Source organism: Neovison vison, chromosome 4 (genome assembly GCF_020171115.1).
Source record: "Neovison vison isolate M4711 chromosome 4, ASM_NN_V1, whole genome shotgun sequence".
Lineage (NCBI taxonomy): Eukaryota > Metazoa > Chordata > Mammalia > Carnivora > Mustelidae > Neogale > Neogale vison.
In genome coordinates this window covers 155,369,312-155,376,354 of record NC_058094.1, presented here as the reverse complement: position 1 = coordinate 155,376,354, position 7,043 = coordinate 155,369,312, and positions in this window count along the sequence as shown.

The following is a 7,043-nucleotide window of genomic DNA, read 5'->3' as shown; positions in this document are numbered from 1 at the left end:
AAGAAAGAATGTGGTAAGCAAGAATATTGCTAATATAATAACCTGTCTCCTATTGTGTTTTCTAAATGTTTTTGCTGGTTGAAGAAAGAAATGGACTAAAAAATTATCACACAGCCTGGTATTGTTTTAAATGTAAGTAGAGGAAATATATAAGACCATCAGGTTATCAATAGGAAAGAGTAAATGACTGTAATGGAAATGACATTTCTACATTTCACTTGGGCAAATAAAATGCAGCAACAGTAGTAGACTGTGGTAAGTTATTCATATGTGCTATATGATACTCAGAACCACACAAAATGGGAGTTTAAAAAACGTAACCCACAATCTCTTCCAGAAAATAGAAGTGGAGGGAATGCTTCCCAATTCATATTATGAAGCTAGTATTGCCTTGATACTAAAACCAAAGACAGACAGATGGAAGGAAGGGAAGGAGAGAGAAAGGAAAGCTGTACACCAATATTCCTTATGAATTTTTTTTCCTTATGAATTTTGACACCAAAATACAATGTATTACTACTGGGGAGGTAGAGGAGATCTCTCTGTGTTATTCTTACAATTGCATATGGCTTCTAAGTATCTCAAAATAAAAATTTTTAAAAAACCAGAGGAAAGGAGTGGGTGAATACAATTTAGATTCCATCTGATATTATTAGTAGAGTTCCAAAATTGATTTACACATGATGGCAAGTTCATTTGGCTTCAATAGGATTTCTGAACATTTTATAATACCCTTTCAATGGCTGAGGAAGCCTTAGGATGCTACCATTTTAAGGCTAGGAAAGAGTGTAGTGAGTAAGAGAAAACTAATATCAAATGCAAACTTGATGTTACTGTTCCTTTTCATTATACTACTTATGGACACTTCAATATCGCAAATATCTGAATCTGTAGCAAAGTGAAGTGCATTCTTTTGAAAAGGTACAGTTTGTAATAACCTTAGGAGTAAGTCAACATAAATGACCTAAAGCATAGTAACCCTCTTTCATGCTTATTCATTTCATCTCTAACCTTGACACCCTGCAGCCATTCCTGTCCACCTAATCATTCCCTTAACCCTCATAGAGCACAAGAATTTCATTAGGCAGTGTGACCTTGGAACTCTCAATATGTGCCATTACTTCATGCTGACAGAAATGATAGGACACTGTGATTCATAGCAGACTCTTCCCAACTGCTTCTTGAAGGTCCATCATGGTACTTCTGTAAGTCCTCCCTGGTTTGAGAGGGTGTAAAGAAGAATTCACTGGGAAAGAAAGAGCTGAATTGGAATCAATCCCATCTTCTTCATCCTACGAATACCTTCCAATGTGAGTCAAATAAGTCAGGAGAATTTTACAATGAACAAAAGAAGACTGAGAACAAAAGCAAAATTTTTTAAGGAGAAAGCTAGGTCAGAAATGGAGAGGGCTTTTTGTTTTGTTTTTCAAGCAATGAAAAGGTTTTGAAAAAAGAATTTTGGAGAGAAATGCTAGATGTAGTGTAGTTTGGAGAAAGTAAAGGCAGGGGCAATCAGTCTATGAACTCTGAGAAGATGGAAAAGTTAGCAGAGGTTGGAAAGGCCTGGTGGTAGACAGTTTGGGAAAAGTGCTGTTAAGTGTGACCACGTGCAAATACAGTAGTTGAAGATAGTATCTAACCATCTTCAGAGATGAAAGGTCAGGGTTTTTCATCACAAATACAGTATAGTGAGGGAAAGACCAAAAAGCATATTATGGTCAAGCTCAAGGTCAACTGGAGAAGGAGCTGAGTCCATCATAGTCTCTTCAGAGAAAAACTCTGTACATTAATTTGTATTTAAATATAAAATAAAAATATTATGTTATTGTACTATATAAATATTACATATTATCATATTACATATATATTTTAACATGTTAGTAGATGGCATTTGTTCTTCCTTTTGTCTCTTAGAGGAAACTCTTTTTTTAATAATTTTTTATGCTATAGCTTAAAATATTGATCTATTCAATACACATTTTTTTAAAAGAGTTTTATTTATTTGACAGACAGAGATCACAAGTAGGCAGAGAGACAGGGAGAGAGGAGGAAGCAGGGCCCCTGCCAAGCAGAGAGCCTGACACGGGGTTCAATCCCAGGACCCCAGGATCATGACCTGAGCTGAAGGCAGAGGCTTTAACACACTGAGCCACCCAGGTGCCCCTAATACACATTTAATGAGCCTTCTAGTCCTGTGGAGACTAGAACTATAGGTAGGCATAGCCTCTGACTGACAGTCGTCTTCCCTAGGGGTACTGAACAGGGCAGCTGGAGTCACATGGCCAGAGTTGGAGTCTTAATGCCACTGAGTCTGAGCCACGTGGAAATTCACCTACTCTTCAGCAATCCCAATTTCTAACGTTTAAATCAAGAATAGCTTCTCCCTTATTGACCTTAAACATGATTATTGTTTTGATAATCGAATGAGATAATATATGTGTGTGATAGGCTCTGTTCTCTATAAGGCACTCTATATTTCTGCATGATTTACGCACTGGTTTATTCTCAGTCCATGGAAGGGCAGGAACCATGCCCTGTTTTCTTTATATCCTCAAACCCCAGCACAGAGTCTGGCACATTTTAAGTGTGGGCAGCAAATGTTGGCTAGCTCAGTGAATCATCTTTAGGGGCATGCGTCTTACATACTACTGAGGTGACAATAAATAACAAGGTTAATAAATCTGTGAGTTGCATAGTATACTAGAAGTAATAAATGTTGATTTGAATCTCTGAATCAAAATAGAGTGATGGGAACTGAGAGTCCCAAAGATATGGACTGCAGTTTTTAAAGGGGATATCCATGGTTGGTCTCACTAAAAAGGTGGTGATTGGGAAGAGACTTGGAGAAGGTGAGGGTTTTAGTCATGTGAATATTTGGGGGAAGAAAATTGGGGCAGAGGAAATACCTAGCTCCTAAGTTGGTGGAACTCTGCCTCTCTTGTTTGAGGAACATGGAAGAAGCCCGTGTGGCTCGGGTGGAGGGAGGTGGGGAGAGGAACAGAAACCAAGGTCAGAGAGACCACAGAGAGGTTGAGCCTTCGCAGGCATGGCTCTGAGTGCATTGGAGGCCACTGGGGAATTGGGAGAAGAAGAGCAACATGATCTGACTTATTTCAAAAGAATCACTGGAGCTGTTGCTTTGAGAACGGACAAACGCAGAAAAGGGGGCAACAACAGCAGCAGAGAGATTGTTAAGGAGCTATTGTATAGTGGCTCCTGGGCAGTACAGTCAGTTAAGCAGCTGTCTTTGGCTCTGGTCATGATCTTGGGATCCTGGGATAGAGCCCTGCATGAAGCTCCCTGCTGAGTGGGGAGTCTGCTTTTTCCTCTCCCTCTGCCCTCCCCCCGACTTGTGTGCATCCTTTCCCTCTTTGTCTCTCTCTGTCTCAAATGAATGAATAAAATCGTGAAAGAAAGAAAGAAAGAAACCATTGTAGTAATTCAGGTGAATTACTGTACCATGGTGGTAGAACTTGAGAAAGAGAAGTGATGAGATTATGGAAATATTTTGAAGGTAGAGCCCATGGGATTTCCTGACACACTGAGTATGGATTGTGGAAGACAGATGAACATGCAAAACGACTCCAAGGTTTTTGCTGAGCAGCTGGGAGACTGGAGCTGCCAACTGAGAAGGAGGCTGTTGGGGTGGACAGCTTGGAGAAAAGATCTGAGTCATTTTTCAACATAAAGGCACAACAGACATCCCAATAGAGATGTCAAAGATATAGTCATATATATGAGTCAGGAATCCAGAAAGGAAGTCTAGGCTAGACCCCTAGGCTAGAAATAATAATTTAGAAACTGTTGGATACAGGTGGTATTTACAGCCGTGAGATTGGCTGAAATTACAGAGAGCGTGAGAATAGACAGAGAAGTCCAAAGAGGGAGTCTTGGAGCTCTGCAGTGGTAGTATAAAAGTGGAAAGAAGAGGAAGACAGGGGCGCCTGGGTGGCTCAATCTGTTGAATGGCCAGCTGTTGGTTTCAGCTCAAGTCATGATCTCAGGGTTGTGAGATCAAGCCTCCCCCCACCCCCGCCCCCACCTCGTGCTCTGCACTCAGTGGAGAGTTTGCCCCAGACTCTCTTCCCTCTCCCTTTGGCTTGCTCACGTGCTCTTTCTCTTTCGCTCTCTCAAAAAGAAAGAAAAAAAAAGGGGGGGGGAGACAAAGTAGACTGAGAAAGAGTGACCAGTAAAGCATTACAAAATCCAAGAAATGTGTGGTGTCCTGGAATCCAAATGAAGAAAACGTGTTATGGAAAAGAGAATGATGAACTTGTCAATTGTTTAAATTTGTGAAATAAGATAAAGACAAAGAATTGACCTTTGGGTTTAGCTATATAGAGTTTATCAGTGTTTTTTAAAAGAGCAATTTTAGTGGTGCAAAAGACTCAGACTTCTTAGAAGAGTGGGTTTAAGGGAAAACGGGCAGGAAATGAAGACAGTGATAGCAATAATAATTTTAATATGTCTAGCTGCACAGAGAGGGAGATAAACCATAAGAGTCTCTGAATCATAGGAAACAAACTGAGAGTTGCTCGAGGAGGGAGTGGAGGAATGGGGCAATTGGGTGCTGGCCATTAAGGAGGGCACGTGATGTAATGAGCACTATGTATTATATAAGACTGATGAATCACTGACCTCTACCTCTGAGACAAATAATACTCTATATGTTAATTCATTGAATGTATATTTTAAAAAAAGAAATCTAGTTGCAGAGAGAAAGAGAGAAATGGGATGGTAATTGGCAGGAGAAGTAGGGTCAAGAGAGTTTTTTGTTTTTTCTTTTTTAAGATGGAAAAAATAACAACATTCTATGTACCAACAAGAAGAATCCAGCTAGGATGGGAAAGTTGATGCAACAGGAGGAAAATCATTCTTCGGAGGATGGGATCTATATATAAAACTACAACCATCAGACCTGGTGGCAAGTAGGGGCATGGACTTTGTTTCATGGTGGGACCATCCAAATGGTTTTGTGCTTTTTCTTTGGCAGTGTTCTTCAGCACAGTGTAGCCTTGCAGTCATTGGATCATTTAAATTAGAGTCGTGGTTTTACCAAGGGAGAGCAATACAAAGAGAGGACAAAGGAGTTGCAGATGTTTACAAGATGGGTTATGAAGGAAGAAAGTACATCAAGGAAGTCAGGAACAGTAAAAAGGTGGTGCGATCAATGGATTGGAGGATGCATGTGTTTAACCGTCTGGTACATTTGACACATCTTCACCACTCCCACTTCCCTGCCCTTGTTAAAACGGTGGCTAAGAACACTGTCTGGATTAGAGTTCTGGCTGGCAGTTATAAGATCTCAATTCTGTTCCACTTTAATTTTGTTTAGCCCTGCCCAAAACACATTGCCTCAATTGCTGTGGTTTCATTGCAAAGGTCTTGATATCCAGTAAGGTGAATCCCAAATCATTTTTCAACATAAAGGCAAAATACATTTTCAGGAAAAAAAGAAGTGAGAAAGCTCACCACTAATTAAAGGAAATACAAGAGTGTTCTTCAGGTAGAAGGAAAATGACCCAAGATAGTGACTTTGAGATGTAGGCAGAAATAAAGAGCAAGAAAGGGACAAAAACAAAGATAAATATAAGTGAACATTGACTCTATAAAGCAGTGACATTCTCATTAAGAGCCATAAATAGAGAAAATCAAAGTATATGACAACGATGGTGTTCAAGTCAGAGGTAGATGAATTAGGTTTGAGAGTCCTAAGATATTTGCATTGTTGTAAAAGAGAAGAAGGTAGCAATAGTTAAAGATACCTGTCATAATCTTCAGAAAGGGGTTAACTATTGAAGAGATAAGAGAATACATACTTAATAAGCTAAGAGAAAGGAAACCAAAATAATAAAAATATTCAATAAATCCAAAAGAAGGTAAAAATTAAGATCAACGAAGAAAGACAAAATGAATGGAACAAATGGAAAAAGTAACATAACAGAGTGGTGGTAAGACAGCTCTCTAAAAGTGAGAACAAAGGAGAAATATTTGAAAATCCTACCCCAAAGAGAAAGTTAAGATTTCTTAGAGCCTGAATATCATCAAGAAACCCAGCTTACCACAGTGGCTTAAATCTGGGCTTTGAATGAGTGAGTAACTGCATGGATGTGCAAGCAGGGTTGTTTCATTGTTATCAAATAAATATTAAAGGAGCCCTTGGAATTGGCCTTAACACAGGCAAACACAGAAACACTGTCATGTCGGCCTGGCTCCTCTCTCCACGAACACCCACTTGTCCTAGATTCTCACTTCCGTTCTGAAACACAGAAAACCCATGATAAGCACTTTTTCAGGGACCACTTTGTGAGTTGACTCAGACAGCCAGGCAAGCACATCTTGTAACTGGGAGCCTTTGTTTGCTTATTTTTTGGTTTTAGTTCAACAGATTGCGAACTGCTTCCTATATCTGCCCTTTTACTCCCCCAAAATTTCTTGTGTAGAAACCAAAGAGGCTATCCTTCTTTAGTCTACCGACTCTATAATGTCCTCCAGCTACCATCCAACCTTCATTCAAACTAAAGAATTCCAATGGCTTTCGTCACTCTGGGGACGAAATCCTGGCCTTAAAAAAGGGATATGACAGGGCGCCTGGGTGGCTCAGTGGGTTAAGCCGCTGCCTTCGGCTCAGGTCATGATCTCAGGGTCCTGGGATCGAGTCCCGCATCGGGCTCTCTGCTCGGCAGGGAGCCTGCTTCCTCCTCTCTCTCTGCCTGCCTCTCTGCCTACTTGTGATCTCTCTCTGTCAAATAAATAAATAAAATCTTTAAAAAAAAAAAAAAAAGGGATATGACAGGCGCCTGGGTGGCTCAGTGGGTTAAAGCCTCTGCCTTCAGCTCAGGTCATGATCCCAGGGTCCTGGAATCAAGTCCCACATCGGGCTCTCTGCTCAGCAGGGAGCCTGCTTCTCCATCTCTCTCTGCCTGCCTCTCTGCCTACTTGTGATCTCTCTCTGTCAAATAAATTAAAAAAAAAAAAAAAAAAAAAGGATATGGCTACCTGTTAAGAAGACTCCTGAAGAGCAGGCCTTCTGGTTGATCTGA